The sequence below is a fragment of the Mixophyes fleayi genome, chromosome 1 (genome assembly GCF_038048845.1).
Source record: "Mixophyes fleayi isolate aMixFle1 chromosome 1, aMixFle1.hap1, whole genome shotgun sequence".
NCBI classification, from domain to species: Eukaryota; Metazoa; Chordata; class Amphibia; order Anura; family Limnodynastidae; genus Mixophyes; species Mixophyes fleayi.
In genome coordinates this window covers 349,136,837-349,154,683 of record NC_134402.1, presented here as the reverse complement: position 1 = coordinate 349,154,683, position 17,847 = coordinate 349,136,837, and positions in this window count along the sequence as shown.

Below are 17,847 nucleotides of genomic sequence, written 5' to 3'. Positions count from 1 at the left end.
TTATTCCACTGTTTATTCGAGTTTTATGTATTATTTATATTGGTTATAATAAAATAGTATTTGCATTTTAGACAAAGTTTAAGGAAATGCTGTGACATCCAGGTAGTTACAGCAGAGAGACAGCTAGATACTTGAGTTAGGAAGGAGGGAGAGAGGTCAGGTGAGGAAAGATAGATTTGCATGTCATTAGCATAACAGTGGTATTGGAGGCCAAATGATTGCATACATTCAATAAGAAAGGTGGTGTAGAGAGAGAAGAGCAGAGGGCCGAGAACAGAGTCTTGGGGGACTCCAATAGAAAGAGGAAGAGGGGGAGACAACCAAATCTACCTCTCTTCCACTGACCTCTTCCTCTCTGTATTATCTAGTATGACCCACTATCTGCTGTCTCCACATGGATGTCCCAATGTTACCTTAACTTGAATTGTCAAAAACTGAGCTTATCACCTGCCCCAGAAATATCCAGAAAATAATTAAGCCCCACAGAGCATTATGTAATCTCCCATTATTGCAAAATATGTATCCAAATCAGAGTTTATAATCTTCCCTCTTTCCAGTGTCACCACCTCCACTCAAATCTCCATGGCCATCAAGAACACCACAATTTCCTTAGTTTACCAAGCCCACTGCCTTAGTGTCACTCTCTCTCTCTCTCTCAGTCCTGTCACTTCTACCTTTGAAATATTGCTAGAATGTGACCTTCTCTAACCTAAACTAAGATGTAGTCAAAACTCCATCTCTTGCCAGCCTTGATTACGGCAACCTCCTCCTATCTGGTTTCCCCCCACCCATCTATCCCACTTCTATTGATCCTAAATCCTGCAGCATATCTAGTACACCACTCTGGAATTGAAACAACATCACCCCATCATACATCTCAAGTTTCATCTAGAAATACTCCCCTTCAAATCTACTTCTGACCTGCACATCACCTCAGTTAACCATCTTTCACTCCCCGGCTTCTCCTATGCTGCTACTGACTTATGGAATTCTCTATCACACCTGATAATACTCTGCCCCAACCTAAATACTCTCTGAAAACTGATCAATTTATTAGAGCTTACCATTCTCCCGCTTATACTGCTTACACTAGTACACCTCCACAACTGTCCTAAACTCCACTCTGAGCCACACTAGCTCATCTTGTCTCAGCTTTGCTCTTTTAACGATTGCAAGCTCTCTCTTGAGTAATGCCCTCTCTAGTCTTCCTGCACTGCATATATATATATATATATATATATATATATATATATATATATCTTTAGAAATTTAAATATATTTATGAATAGTAATAATAATTGATAATAGCAACGTTTATATTTAACTCATCCACAGGAGTGACTCAGAGGATTGCAGAGATAAATTAATCCTTCATTTTACACTTGGGTATTTTGGTTGTGTTTCTGCCTCTCTGAGGGTGTGGCATTGGTGGTATTTCCTTCTTCCTTCCAGGCCAGAAGAAGAATCATTAAACAAAGAAGGTAGAGTCTGAGAAGGGAAAGTAGTAAGTTATTTAAATACACACACAGCTTACCAAAATGACCACTTGTAAAGCTCTTTGAACAGTTCAGAAGCATTATCTGACTTCTGGTGATATATTTACTAAACTGTGTTTGAAAAAGTGGAGATGTTGCCTATAGCAACCAATCAGATTCTAGCTGTCATTTTCTAGAATGTACCAAACAAATAACTTGAATCTGACTGGTTGCTATTGACAGCAGCTCCACTTTTTTAAACAGTAAATATACCTCCTGGAGTCCTACAGATTTGAGTACGCTTTGTTCCATTATTACAAATGCTTATATCTTTAACCAACCGTTTTACTTCGTTCAGTACTTTAATAAATTAAAAATATCTTGTTTGTGTTCCCATTACCTATATAAGTGTTCAAATACATTGCTTGCTATCTTAACACATATATTGATTTACAATACACTGACAGGCACAAAATACATAAGCAACATATTGATCTTTTAACTGGTGAATTTTTACCACATACTGACTGTTGCAAAATAGGGGTGAGCGGGTTCGGATTTTTGAAATCCGAACACCCCCGAACAGTGCCGATCCGAGCCCGGATCCGAGCACTGTTCGGGGATTCCCGCCCGACGCAAAACTCAGAACGAGGCAAAACGTCATCATCCCGCCGTCTGATCTCGCGAGATCCGGGTTTATATTTTTCCCCACTTCCCGCCGGCATCTTCACTCGGGCATTGGAGAGGGAAGAGGGAGGGTGTTTTTGTGGTTTCCTCTTTCCTGCTCAGTCCAGTGGTGCTGTCCTGTGCTCTGTCCTGCTCACTCCAGTGGTGGTGTCCTGTGCTCTGTCCTGCTCAGTCCAGTGGTGCTGTCCTGCTCAGTCCAGTGGTGCTGTCCTGTGCTCTGTCCTGCTCAGTCCAGTGGTGGTGCTGCCATAATTCCAGTGGTGCTATCCTGTGTTGTCCTGTGCTGCTTAAGTCCAGTCCAGTGGTACTGCCATATAAGTCCAGTCCAGTGGTGCTGTCCTGTGTCCAGTCCAGTGGTACAGCCATTTAAATCCAGTGGTGCTGTCCTGTGCTGCTTAAGTCCAGACCAGTGGTACTGCCATATAAGTCCAGTCCAGTGGTGCTGTCCTGTGTCCAGTCCATTGGTACAGCCATTTAAATCCAGTGGTGCTGTCCTGTGCTGCTTAAGTCCAGTCCAGTGGTACTGCCATATAAGTCCAGTCCAGTGGTGCTGTCCTGTGTCCAGTCCAGTGGTACAGCCATTTAAATCCAGTGGTGCTGTCCTGTGCTGCTTAAGTCCAGTCCAGTGGTAATGCCATATAAGTCCAGTCCAGTGGTGCTGTCCTGTGTCCAGTCCAGTGGTACAGCCATTTAAATCCAGTGGTGCTGTCCTATGCTGCTTAAGTCCAGTCCAGTGGTACTGCCGTATAAGTCCAGTGGTACTGCCGTATAAGTCCACTGATCCTGCCGTATAAGTCCAGTGGTACTGCTGTATAAGTCCACTGATCCTGCCGTATAAGTCCAGTGGTACAGCCGTATAACTCCAGTCCAGTGGTACTCTCCTGTGCTGCATATAATTTTTAAAGGCTTTGCCGAGTGTGTGTGGTTTAGGGGTACGCTCTCTTGTGCTGCATATAATGGAGAACAAAAATTTGGAGGATAAAGTAGGGAAAGATCAAGAACCACTTCCTCCTAATGCTGAACCTGCTGCCACTAGTCATGACATAGACAATGAAATGCCATTAACGTCATCTGCCAAGGCCGATGCCCAATGTCATAGTAGAGGGCATGTAAAATCCAAAAAGCCAAAGTTCACTAAAATGATCAAAAAAAGAAATTAAAATCATCTGAGGAGAAACGTAAACTTGCCAATATGCCATTTACGACACGGAGTGGCAAGGAACGGCTTAGGCCCTTGCCCGTGTTCATGACTAGTGGTTCAGCTTCACACAACGATCTAAGCCCTCCTCCTCCCCCCCCCCTCTACAAAATTTAAGAGAGTTAAGCTGTCATCAAAAACACAGCAAACAACTCTGCCTTCTAAAGACATGGCATCACAAATCCCCAAGGAGAGTCCAAGGGTGTTGGTGGTTGCGATGCCTGACCTTCCCATCACTGTACAGGAAGAGGTGGCTCCTTCCACCATTTGCAGCACGCCCTCTGCATATGCAGGAAGAATCAACCACAGTGCAGTTCCAGATTTTGATAATGAAGATGTCAATGTTGTACACCAGGAGGAGGATATTGATGTAGCTGGCGCTGAGGAGGAAGTTGACGAGTAGGATGCTGATGTGGTTTTCTTAAATGAGGCACCAGGGGGTAAACAGTTGTTGTCTATGGGATGAAAAAGCCCATCGTCATGCCTGGGCAGAAGACCAATAAATCCACCTCTTCGGTCTGGAATTATTTCTATCCCAATCTGGACAACAAATGTATTGCCATATGTAGCTTATGTAAAGATGCAATAAGCAGGGGTAAGGATCTTGGCCACCTAGGGACATCCTCCCTTATACGTCACCTGAAGACCCTTCATAATTCTGTGTTTAGTTCAGAAACTGTACATAAAATACAGTTAACATACATTAAGCGCGCACCTTCTCACATACCCCAGAAAAAGGGGGATTTCTGTATTCCCTTCACTGGATAGATGACCTTTGTTTCTCTCCTCAAATGGAGTTCCTATAGTCTGAAAATCAGACTCATGGGACTTTTTCAAGGTAGGATAATAGTGTATTATCACCGCTAGATAATACACTATTATCCTACCTTGAAAAAGACTCTAACCTAGAGTCGAAACGCGTTGGAAGGATAAGTGTAAGGATAAGTGTAAGCGGGATTTCGTTACATTGGGGAATTGACATCATGGAGGAGATTTTCTTGTGAATATCCTGAATTCATCTGGTATGAGTTACACATTACCATTTTTGGATAACCTTGATGTCATGTTTTATATGTATAGATCTCTATGTTTTTGGAGATAATATGTTTTTATTAAATGGTGTTTTATGATATTGCACCAGATGGGTCTTATTTTTTCTTTCTGACATATCATGTTCATACTCTGCGGAGGAACTTGTAAGCGATATACAGGAAGGATTATCAGAGATGCCCTATTAAAGCTAACATCTTGTAAGCATACATCTTTGGGGGAGATGGTGTAAAAAGTCACATGAATTGCGGTGGTATTTCTTCGTTTTCATCACGAGGTTGAAGAATACATTTACTGACCGGGAACTTTGTGGACTTTTATATACCTATATTTTAGACAATCTGCACTATTATTTCTCCATTTGTTTTATATTCCCATGAGTCTGATTTTCAGACTATAAGAACTCCATTTGAGGAGAGAAACAAAGGTCATCTATCCAGTGAAGGGAATACAGAAATCCCCCTTTTTCTGGGGTATGTGAGAAGGTGCGCGCTTAATGTATGTTAACTGTATTTTATGTATTGTGCTTAATCTGTGGAGAATAGTGGATACTCCTTTACATACATCAGGCTGCACACTGAGTGGAGCGCCACATGAGATCAATTACTTTCTAGTGTTATAGTTCAGGAACTGTGGCTAGGACCGTCAGCAGTCCAGGGACACCTAAATCCCTTTGTGCCGTTGTATCCACACCAACTGCACCCTCCTCGTCAATTTCCTCCTCGATCTGGATCGGAAATAGTCCTGTAGGCCATGTCACCGGCATGACTGAGTCCTCTTCAATCCAGGATTCTTCCGGAGGATCCTGCAGCGCTACGCCTACTATTGCCGCTGTTGCTGCTGGGAGTCGGTCATCTTCCCAGAGGGGAAGTCGTAAGACCGCTACGTCTTTCACTAAGCAATTGACCGTACAACAGTCGTTTGTCATGAGCACGAAGTACGACAGCAGTCATCCTATGGCAAAGCGGATAACTGCGGCCTTGACAGCTATGTTGGTGTTAGATGTGCGTCCGGTGTCCACCATCAGTGGAGTGGGATTTAGACGGTTGATGGAGGTATTGTGTCCCCGGTACCAAATCCCGTCTTGATTCCACTTCACTAGGCAGACGATACCCGGGATGTACAGAGAAGTACGAAAAAGTGTCCTCAGTGCTCTGAAAAATGCGGTTGTACCCACTGTCCACTTAACCACGGACATGTGGACAAGTGGTTCAGGGCAAACTAAGGACTATATGACTATGACAGCCCACTGGGTAGATGCATCGCCTTCCGCAGCAACAGCAGAAGCAGCATCAGTAGCAGCATCTCCGAAACGCCTGCTCGTTCCAAGGCAGGGAACTTTGTGTATCACCGGTTTCAGTAAGAGGCGCAACGCCGACAACCTCTTAGAGAAACTGAGGGAAATCATCTCGCAGTGGCTTACCCCACTTAGACTCTTCTTTGGATTTGTGGTGTCGGACAATGCCAGTAATATTGTGCGGGCATTACATATGGGAAATTTCCAGCGCGTGCCATGCTTTGCCCACACAATAAATTTGGTGGTGTAGCATTATCTTAAAAGTGACAGGGGTGTGCAGGATATGCTTGCGGTGGCCCGCAAAATTGCGGGACACTTTCGCTATTCTGCCACTGCCTACCAAAGACTGGAGCACCATCAAAAACGCCCGAACCTGCCCTGCCATCACCTCAAACAAAAGGTTGTGACGCGCTGGAACTCCACCCTATATATGCTGCAGAGGATGGAGGAGCAGCAAAAGGCCATTCAAGCCTACACAACCACCTACGACATAGGCAAAGGAGTGGGGATGCGCCTGAGTCAAGCGCAGTGGAGACTGATTTCCGTGTTGTGCAAGGTTCTCCAGCCATTTGAACTTGCCACACGAGAAGTCAGTTCCGACACTGCCAGCTTGAGTCAGGTGATTCCCCTGATCAGGCTGTTGCAGAAGCAGCTAGAGAAAGTGAGGGAGGAGCTGGTAAAGCATTGCGATTCCACAAAGCATGTAGCTCATGTGGATGAAGCCCTTTGTATGCTTTGCCAGGATCCGAGGGTGGTCACTCTTTTAAAGTCAGAGGAATACATTCTGGCCACCGTGCTCGATCCTCGGTTTAAAGCGTATGTTGTGTCTCTGTTTCCGGCGGACACAAGTCTACAGCGGTGCAAAGACCTGCTGATCAGGAGATTGTCATCTGAAGAGGACCGTGACATGGCACCAGCTCCTCCTTCATTTTCCTTCACACCTGTGGCTGCGAGGAAACAGCTGAGATTTCCTAAACGACCCGCTGGCGGGGATGCAGAGCAGGCAGGAGCGAATTTGAACATCTGGTCCGGACTGAAGGACCTGCCAACGATTGCTGACATGTCTACTGTCGCTGCATTGGATGCTGTCACCATTGAAAAAATGGTGGAGGATTACTTTGGTGACAGCATCCAAGTAGACATGTCAGACAGTCCTTACTTGTACTTGCAGGAAAAAAGGCAGTTTGGAAGCCCCTGTACAAACTGGCTCTATTTTACCTGAGTTGTCCTCCCTCCAGTGTGTACTCCGAAAGAGTTTTTAGTGCAGCGGGTAACCTGGTCAGTGAGCGGCGAAGGAGGTTGCTTCCGCAAAATGTGGAGAAGACGATGTTCATCAAAATGAATTATCAATTCTTCAATGAAGACCAGCAATGGCCTCCAGAGACTACAGAGGGACCTGTGATTGTGGAGTCCAGCGGGGACAAATTGATAATGTGTGAGGATGAGGAAGTACACACTGAAGGGGGCGAGGAATCAGAGGATGAGGATGAGGACAACATCTTGCCTCAGTAGAGCCAGTTTACTTTGTACAGGGAGAGATGAATTGCTTTTTTTGTGTGGGGGCCCAAACAAACCAATCATTTCAGCCACAGTTTTGTAGGTCCTGTCGCTGAAATGATTGGTTTGTTAAAGTGCGCATGTCCTATTTCCCCAACATAAGGGTGGGTGGGAGGGCCCAAGGACAATTCCATCTTGCACCTCTTTTTTTGGCATTATGTGCTCTTTGGGGCCTAGTTTTTCAAATTGCCATCCTGTCTGCCACTGCAGTGCCACTCTTAGATGGGCCACGTGTTTGTGCCGCCCACTTGTGTTGCTTAGCTTAGTCATCCAGCTACCTCGGTGCAACCTTTTGGCCTAAAAACAATATTGTGAGGTGTGAGGTGTTCAGAATAGACTGGAAATGAGTGGAAATGAATGTTATTGAGGTTACTAATAGCGTAGGAGTGAAAAAAATAAATAAATCTGGATTTTAGCAGTTTTTATGCTTTTTAAAAAAAAAAATCAGAACCCAAAACCCAAAACCTTGAGGGGGGTGTTTTGGCAAAACCCATTAGAACCCAAAACCTGAAGGTAATCAGAACCCAGAACCCAAAACGCGAAAAGTGGCTGGTGCACATCTCTAGTGCAGAACAGAATGGAGATCATTTATGAAGGATAAAATAGCTGTTCCTCTGTGCAAACATAGGCATGCACACAGAGCTGGATTAAGGCTCTGGGGGGCCCAGGGCACTTTAGACAGGGGGTCCCCTAAAGTGTACTATGGCTATAATTTTAGAAAAATACACAGACAATACTGTGTGCAATACTGTTATGTGCACGCAGCTCTGCCTTCACCAGTAGTACAGTGTGAAGCAGGACATACCTCCCAACTGTCCTTGTAGTTGGACCAAATCCAGACTAAGCGAGACAGTCAGCCAAATTTGGGACTGCCCCACCAGATTCAGGACAGTTGGCAGAGTGTCCTGCTCTCTCCTACCTGTTCTTGTCACTTTCATCACCTGTGGCTGCTGGTGTCTTAAACTCAGTTGTAGCTTGTGTAGATCCTAGAATGTTCGTGAAAATCTAAAACAACCCTGGCATTAAATCAATAGCACCCACATTTAATAAGTAGGCCACCCTCCCTGGCCTGAATATAAAATTAAATAAAATTAATAGTATACAAATTTAATTAAAAAAACTATTCCCCCCCCACACAAAACAGCCCAGCAATAAATTAATAGCATTCACATGTAACAAATAAACCCATTTCACACCATTACTGACAATTAGTATTTCATATTCACGTTTAATAAATTTGCCCTCCTTCTCCCCAAACTTAGACCCACATTGAAAAATAAATTAATAGTCCCAAAACATCTCTCTCTCTCTCAGACAAGGAGATGAATGTTGACATGTATGAGGTGGTGTCTCTAGCAACTGGTGACACCTGGTACCAAGGGTGGCAGGAATATAAGGGTTTCCTAGTTCATGATAGCCATGCATTGGTGGTGGCAAGAAGGACACTGTTGAGATACCTGTACAAAGAGATCAACTTGTACCACAGTGAGCATCCTGATGTGACTAAGAAGTGCATATTCGAGGCTCCTGAGCCGAGCTAGTGCCTGGTGCTTAAACCTAACATTTATCTGCATCTGTATTTAAGCTGCATCCCGGAAGGAGGTGCTCAGTCCTGCCTATCATGGGGAGAACAGACTACTGTGGAGGTTCCCAAAGTGTGCTCCCTGGGGTGCCGCGGCACTGTCACAAGGGTGCCGCGATCACCCTCTAAAAAACAAACAAACGAAAAAAAACTAACCCATCCAGCGTCGGATCCTTGCCCTCACTGACTGCCGGGCGTGACGTCATCACGTCCGACAGCGTCAGTGAGGAGCGGCAGCAGAGAGGACAGAAGACAGCGGAACATGAAGAATGAAGGTAAATAAAGGAACGGAGAGTGAAGGGGGACAGACACGCTGAAGGAGGGGGACAGAGAGAGAGAGAAACACACTGAAGGAGGGGGACAGAGAGAGAGAGACACACGCTGAAGGGGGGAGACAGAGTGAGATGCTGAAGGAGGGGGGGCAGAGTGAGACACTGAAGGAGGGGGAAACAGAGTGTGAGATGGCGAAGAGGGGGACACAGGGTGTGAGATGGCGAAGAGGGGGACACAGGGTGTGAGATGGCGAAGAGGGGGACACAGGGTGTGAGATGGCGAAGAGGGGGACACAGGGTGAAGGGGCGCAGTGATAAAGAGGCACAATTTGATGGTGAAGGGGTCTAAATACATCTTACGTCATTTTGAACCAACTACTTAAAAAACGGGACTACCTGGTAATTATTTTTGCTTAGGGGTGCCTTGGAAAAATTATGGTGACCCTAAGGGTGCCTTGAACTGAGAAAGTTTGGGAACCACTGGACTACTGTACCCCTGATTATCCACTCTAAGGGTTCTCTGCTTTCAGTTTCTGACTGTCCCCCCCAGTATACTGGCTGCACGTGTTTGTTGTATGACTGCCACTGACAAATTGCTGAAATGGAGCGACCTCGGGGTGCAGGGTGCCTTGCTGAGCCAGATTGTGAAACCACTGTACATAACAAGCATCGCCATAGGCACCACTGAGCAGCAGATAACCTCTCTCTCAGGCTGTCGAGTGACAGAATTAAGCCTCCCCTGGACTTGGCTCTGTTTCTTTTCTATGATGTACACTCTCCTTACTTGTATATTGAACCGGACAAACGCTGGGCAGCTCTCTCACCCCTCCTCCTTGCCCTGGGAGTCAGCTCTGCAAAGCAGCCATGCTGGTTTATTACATCTGTCTACAGTATTTACGACAGTTAGACGTCTCCTATTACAATGCTAAGGCTTCCTCTTATCAGTAAGTGTCAAGAACCTCTCCCTTCCTAACGCAGGCGCGCACCTCCGGACGGACAAACTCCTTGCCAGCAGGCCACATGAGAACCTAGCTGCTGCGCTTTTCTCCTCCCAGGCGGCGGGGGCCCCTCAGAGAGAGAGGGGCCTGGGGCACATGCCCCCTGTGCCCCCCCTAATCCGGCCATGCATGCACAGCACATTTCATTAGGGTATCATTAGAATAATCGCCCAACTCCCTTACCTCACTTACCTATGACCTACCCAGTCGGCTCATGCTCTAGTTCATATTATGTCAAACAGAAGTGCTCCCAGTTCCTATTATGCTAAATAGTAGTGTCCCCAGGACAGGGTCCCCCAGTACACTGCACTATAGTGTACTCAGCTCCACGGGGGATGGAGATAATTGGAACACAATAAAAGACCTTTTCGTTAGATATTGCATTAGTGTGTAGTCTCCCCAGGGCCGGATTAACTATAGCCCATGGGCCTCGAGCAGATGGGTGGCCCTAAGAGAGATTTGTGCAGCAGCGTTATATAATTTTTTTGCCAGAATGCCAGTGATCGCTGTCAGTGTGGGTGTGGTGTACGCTGCACACTGCTTAGTGAGGAGGTCTCATGAGACTATGATCTCACGTGATCTGACAACACTAAGCAGTGCACATAGACTGCGCCTACACTGACAGGGCAGGAAGAGAGAGGTGCCGTCTGGAGCCTGCCACGAAGAGCCAGAGAGGAAGAAAACAGCAAGTAGGTAAGTGCTCTTTTTTCTTCATATCATGGGGTGCCTCTGGAGCCTCCAGAGGTGATACTTTGGGACTGAGGTGGAAGAGGACATGGATGTGTCTGTATGTCATTATGAGGAGGGGAAGAGGACAGTGTGTGTCATTATGAGGAGGGGGAGGGGACAGTGTGTGTGTTATTATGAAGAGGGGGAGAGGACATCAGTGTTTTTATGAGGAGGGGAGGGGGAGGGGACAATGTGTGTCAGTATGAGGAGGGGGAGGGGGCAATGTGTGTCATTATGAGGAGGGGAAGAGGACAGTGTGTGTCATTATGAGGAGGGGGAGGGGACAGTGTGTGTTATTATGAGGAGGGGGAGAGTACATCAGTGTTATTATGAGGAGGGGGAGGGGACAATGTGTGTCATTATGAGGAGGGGGAGGGGGCAATGTGTGTCATTATGAGGAGGGGGGACAATGTGTGTCATTATGAGGAGGGGGAGAGGACTTGAGTGTTATTATGAAGAGTGGGATGGGACATGAGTGTTATTATGAGGAGTGGCAAAGGACAACGTGTGTCATTATGAGGAGGGGGAACAACGTGTGTTATTATGAGGAGGGGGGCAATGTGTGTCATTATGAGGAGGGGGGACAAATGTGTGTCATTATGAGGAGAGGTTGGGGACAATGTGTGTCATTATGAGGAGGGGGAGGGGACAATGTGTTTCATTATGAGGAGGGGGGACAGTGTGTGTTATTATGAGGAAGGGGAGAGGACTTGTGTGTTATCATGAGGAGGGGGAACAATGTGTGTCATTATGAGGAGGTGAAGGAGACAATAAAATGAATATTTGTCATGCAACTTATGCCCAATCCAATATTACTGGAGGGGCCCCCAGTATAATTGGATTGGGCATAAGTCGCTTGACAAATGGGGGCCTCATAGTACAGCTAGCCCAGGGGTCTACAAGGCCTTAATCCGGTCCTGACCCTCCCAATCATGTTGAACTGTATCAAACCACACTGTATTCTTTGATTTGGTTTTCAAAACTGTACGAAAATCAAAATCACGATAAACGATGGAACAATGTCAGGCAAATGTGAAAGTGTGTATTCACTCACGACCAGCAATGTGGGCAGATCTTTACAAAGTGTGCAGAGTCACAATCTTTTCAGCAGATGGTTATGAGAGATGAAGACCTCAGGTCTAAAGGTAAATCATAGGTGTGTACACATGAATCTGCATACTCATCAGGACTTTCAGTCGTTGGTAAAATTGTTAAAGGAATTGCATCTGCAGTAATTTTCTATAGTGTGCACCCAGATTAACACTAGAACTTTTCCAGTAATAGAAGCACACATCTGTCACCACCATTACTCTCAGCGGTTTTTTGCAGCCTGTTGCTTCACACATTTGTAAAGTGATTGTCATGAACTCTTGGATTAAAAAGGGGCTGTGTGAATCAGAACTCCCCGAATCACATCTACAAATCACTGATGCAATGCTGAATTTAAAAATGTGAATTGTACACCAAAACAAGGCTAAATCACACATGTAACAGAATTTGTTGACTTTTATATACCCTCTATTTCATTTATACCTGAGTGGACCTATACATGATATATATCAGGGTTACATTTACTAAACTGCGGGTTTGAAAAAGTGGAGATGTTGCCAATAACAACCAATCAGATTCTAGCTGTCATTCTGTAGAATGTACTACATAGATGATAACTAGAATCTGATTGCTTGATATAAGCAACTTCTCCACTTTTTCAAACCCGCAGTTTAGTAAATATACCCCCAGGCCTTTATGCCACAAATACACCTAAAATGGAATGGTCTATTGAAAAAACAATTTAACTGCTACAGGACTGTGGGGAAATGAGGTATTAATATCACCTCAACCTGTCTGCACCTCGTTTCTCACAAACTGCGGACTATAAACACATATAATTTTTCTAGCCCTCTGGTTCCCTATATATGTCATATTTAAGCTTGTATATATTCTATTTTGAAAGTAGTTAAAATGTCTGCCGGCATGGTTTGTTATCTTGCAGACTAGTCCATTGTTTCAGCCTAGGGAAAAGGATTATTGTCCACCAGTCCTGTATGATTGTACATCACACCAGGGAGTCTCTTGTCTTTGTTTAATTGTGGGTCTGTGTGTGCTAACATAGGATAAAGACCCACAGACAGAGCTCTATGTTTAATTACAGAGGACTGCATGGTGTATTTAAACGTAAATGTGTCTGGATTGTGAACTCTCCTGTTTTAACAAACTCTGCTGTATAGCCACAGAACAATACCTGCCCCTAATTAAATCAGGAGTGACTCATCTGCTATCACTTTGTCTGTATGTTTACCCATGAAAAGGTAAACACAGAAAAGGACTAATAAGGCAGGTCCTTAAACTCCTAAGGAGGTAATTATTGTCTTTTAAATCCAGCTCCAGAGAACAGCAAATTGGCATTCACTACCAAGTGATAGCTGAATCAGGCTGGCATTGCGATATAGATCTCTGCCCCTGACAGGAAAGAGACAATTGGTCCCTGGAGCACTGCTGTTGCCCTGATCTACCTCAAGGCCGCTACCTTTGCTGGTAGCCTTAAAGGAGAGAGGGGGATAAGCTTGGATTGAAAGACAGCAGTCCCTGAAAGTGACAAGGATACTGGTGAGGTGTCATTATACCCTGTATGTTGTCTGTGCCAGACTGTAGTGTTATTTCTTGCAAGTTATTATTTAAATATGTTTATTGCTGTTTTGTGCTACCATTTTGTATTATTTTGGATATTTGCCTGGGTGATTTTGAACCTTGGGTAGGTACCGGGTAGGCCAGCTGTGCGGTGCAGAAGGTTTACGTTAAACCCGGTATCCTCACAAGGATCCCCAAGGAAATCACCCCTGGGTCAGATTAGGTGGCCAGAGCCACCTATTTGAGCTCTGAATGCAGTGATTTTTTATGCTTCAGAAAGCTCTTAATGGCAAATCTGTTTCCAAGAGAAGCATGCTAGTTTATATGTCACATCACTCGAAGTACACAAACTTTCAAGATATTCTGGGAAGCACTTTGATTTCTATTTTATATTTCCAAGGACTGACTGGGTGCTTTTCAAACCTTATAGAATTCATAAACCACAGGTAAGCCTACTAATATAATTAATAAACAGCACACATCTGTCAAATTTCATATCCGTTGCTGAATATCTGTCTAAATTGGCTTTCATGTTCATTTAAGTTACCATAGCAAAAGAGTCTTTGAATATATTTTTAGTACAAGCTCTGGCAGCATGATGTTCCCAAAATAATTTTGAAAACACATGACATCCCATATGATTAAATAAAATGTGTCACAACAGGTAGAAGATCATCTCTTTCAGGATGGGACAACCTTTAAATACACAAAAGTGACAACTGTAATAAAGGCAGTCTCTGCATCCCCTAACTCTTACAATTAATGTAAGCTATGAATGGGAGCAATGAGGGTATTTCCTAGAAAAACAGAAAAGTTTTATTTAAATAAACCGGTGTTTTGGGTTGAATATTTGATGTAATGTTTGCATGTTTGCACAGTGCCCATGTTCAGATATTTCAACCTGTATGCACAGGAGATGCACAGATTAAACTAGAGATGGGCAAGAGTATGCCCTAGGCACGAATGCTGCACTCCAAGCCAACAGTTGCTGCCTCCAACTCCTTCCTGTTTTATTGTCAGATTTGTTTATTACAGCTTGTAGCATTTATTTAAAATACATGCTGCTATGTTACTACACATTAGAAATGCTTAGGCTCGGTTTTCCGAAAACCGAGCTCACCTGAACAACGCAGATCTGAGTACCGAGCCACTCTGTACTTTTGCGCACCCTTGGAAATGAAAACCAAGCAAAACTTAATTGTTGTGTCGTCGGTTCTTGCGAGTTTTGGATTGGATTCTATAAGTCCCGCCCTCCACGAATATCCGGCGCCATATCACAGAGAGACACAGAAGGGATAGCAGGGTTCTTGGCAGTCTCCAGTGCAGTTGGACAGCGTCATTAACGAAAGAGAAAGAGTAGGGGTGGCAGTGTTCTTAAAAGTCTCTAGTGACATTGTACTGTGCCATATCTCACACAGAAACAGGAGAGGTGGCAGTGTTCTTGCCAGTCTACAGAGTACTTGCCATTGCTCATTGTCAGTGCTGAAACAGAAATAATAATAGGGATGGCAGTGTTCTTAAAAGTCTCCAGTCACATTGCCCTGTACCATAGCTCACACAGAAACAGGAGGGATGGCAGTGTTCTTGTCAATTTCCAGTCACATTCCTCTGTGCCGTTGGTGACACAGAAACAGGGGTAGCAGTGTTCTTGTCACATTGCTCTATGCCATCGATATGGATTCACATCAGTGCACAGAAGACCAGGAGCACCAAGCAGCTGCTGGCACCAGTCATGATGATACTAATCCATCTAGGTCATCTGCTAAAGCTTATGTTCAAGTGCATAGTGGTTTTAAGTCAGGGAAACAAAAATGTAAAAAAAACCTTTTACCTTTTTAAAGAAAAAACACCTCTTTAATAAAGGTGAAAGTTTACTGTAGAAAAATTCATCCCCGCTGGAATCCACCATTACAAAAGTCTCTGTACTTTGATGTAATTGCCAGTAATGGCCTTTCTCTTGGAATTTATAGTTAATTTTACAACAGCTATCACGATTTTTGGGCAATTCTTTTAGACCAGACCAAATGTCATATTGTGTTGACTCATTTGCATCACCACTGGATGTCTTTGGAAAGTCTTTTCCTAGCAGCTGCCAAGGAAACTGAGGGACTAGACATCATTGTGTCATGTACCACTTGAGCTGTCAGCTTGCTGACCAGGAGCTCATTGCATCTCTTGAGATCTGGGTCAGTTGGAAAGAAAGAGAAGACATAGCTCTTAAACCTAGGATCATGCACAGTCGCCAAAATGTGATTAGATTTCTAGATGTTGATAACTCTCAGATCCTGGCGAAGCAAGTAAAGTTCTTGATCTACAAGTCCTACATAGTTAGCGGATTTGCTTTGTTTCTTCTCCTCTTCAATTTCTCTAGCTGCTTTTCCAAAAGTCTAATTAGGCGAATCACTTGACTCAAGCTAACAATGTCTGAACTTACTTCACAGGTGACTACTTAAAGTGGTTTCAGTACCTTGCACAACACGGAAGTATTCTCCACTGCGCTGGACTAATGTACATTCCCCCTCAAATTCGGTTCTTCTTTCAGCTGCTGTAATCTCCTACACAGGCCCGGTGCTCCCATTAGGCAACCTTAGGCAGTTGCCTAGGGCGCCGGGACCTGCAGGGCGCCGCTGATTAGATTTTCTAATCTAGTCAGCGGCTTGGGAGAAAAGTGCAGCGGCGGCGGGGTGCCGCCGCTGTTTGTCAGTGTCCACGGTCCTCTTCTTTTTTTCATCTCACACATGATCACTGACTGAGTCAGTGATCATGTGACAGTCTGTCGGCGGCGCCTCAGAGAAGTAAGTATCACACTGTCTGTCAGTGACAGACAGTGTGAATAAAGTTCTTTCAGATGCCCCCCTCCCCTCCCAGCATGCATCGCTTCGCCTTCTGTGGAGCAGGCATTGAAAAGAAAAGAAAAGAAGAGAAGACAAAAAAGAGAAGAGAAGAGAGAAGAGGTTAGAAGAGTTCCCCTGCATCTACTGATCAGACTTCAGGAGAAAAAAGAGTAAGTAAATAAAATCTAATTATTTATTTATAATTTATTATTTTTAAGAAAGAGGGTGCCCAAAGTAGGGAGGTAAAAAAAAATGGGTGGGTAATATGACTTTTTTTGGCACCTCATGCTCTATATTTGACTTGCAAACTATGGGGTAGATATTCTACCCCATAGTTTGCAAGTCAAATATAGAGCATGAGGTGCAAAATAAAATTGAAATTTTTTCCCCCCATAGTTTGTAAATAAAATATAGAGTATGAGGTGGCAAATAGTCATTTTTATACCGTTTGCCACCTCATGCTCTATATTTTATTTTCAAACTATGGTGGTGGTGAGGGGGGGGGGTGTTTGAAATTTTGCCTAGGGCGCTGAGAACACTAGCACTGGCCCTGCTCCTACATGCTGTTGCAGAATGCTGAAAATGACCCAAATTATTTCTGTACACAGACAGCATCTTCTGCATGTCACTGTCATTTTTTAAAAAGCGCTGTACCACCAAGTTGATTGTGTGAGCAAAACAGGGAATGTGATGGAATTCTCCCCGCTGTAATGCTCTGACAATATTGGAGGCGTGTCAGAAATAACATATCCTCACTCAGGAACGTCCAAGCAAGATAAGCCATGTTGCAATGACATCCCTTAGTTTTTTTAAACAGGTTGTTATTAGTGTAGCCGGTGATACACTGAGTAGCCTGCCTCTGAAAAATCTGACGTTGTTGGGTACACGCTGCTGCTGTTTCCGGCTGCTGAAGGTGATTCACCAACCCAGTGGGCTGTCAAATCAGCAATCAACTTTTAGCTGTCTCTAGCAAGTTAGACTGGGTGTACACTTTACAAAATTTCTCCCAATGCAATATCCTTAACGATTTTACCAACTATTAAGAAACAAAAAAGTCTCCATCAGCATGCCGATTCATGTGTACACACTAAACACATTTTGCACAATTTACATTCACATCTGTGCTTGTCTGTCATAACCATCGGCTGAAAAGATTGTAACTTTGCACACTCCAGAGAGATTTATGGACACTGCCGGTCATGAGTGCATATTGGAACATTATTCCATCATTGAACTTCATTTTTAGTCCAGTTTAAAAATCAAATGAAATTATACGATGTGGTTTGTAACGATAATTGTTCATCGTTGCAGCGTACGCACTAATGCGTTTTCGGGCCAAATGGTTGTTTATCATTTGATTGGCCCGGTAATCGGCTGAAAACACTGTAGTGTTTACCCAGCCTAAGACAAAAAACACAAAGTCTAGGTTCATAGGGCTTATAGCAAATTTTTCATATAAAGTAAATGCATTGCTAGTGAGCACTATTGGTTGTCCATTTTTCTGGATGCGGAGGAATAGCTTTTTTTAATTAGGTTTGTT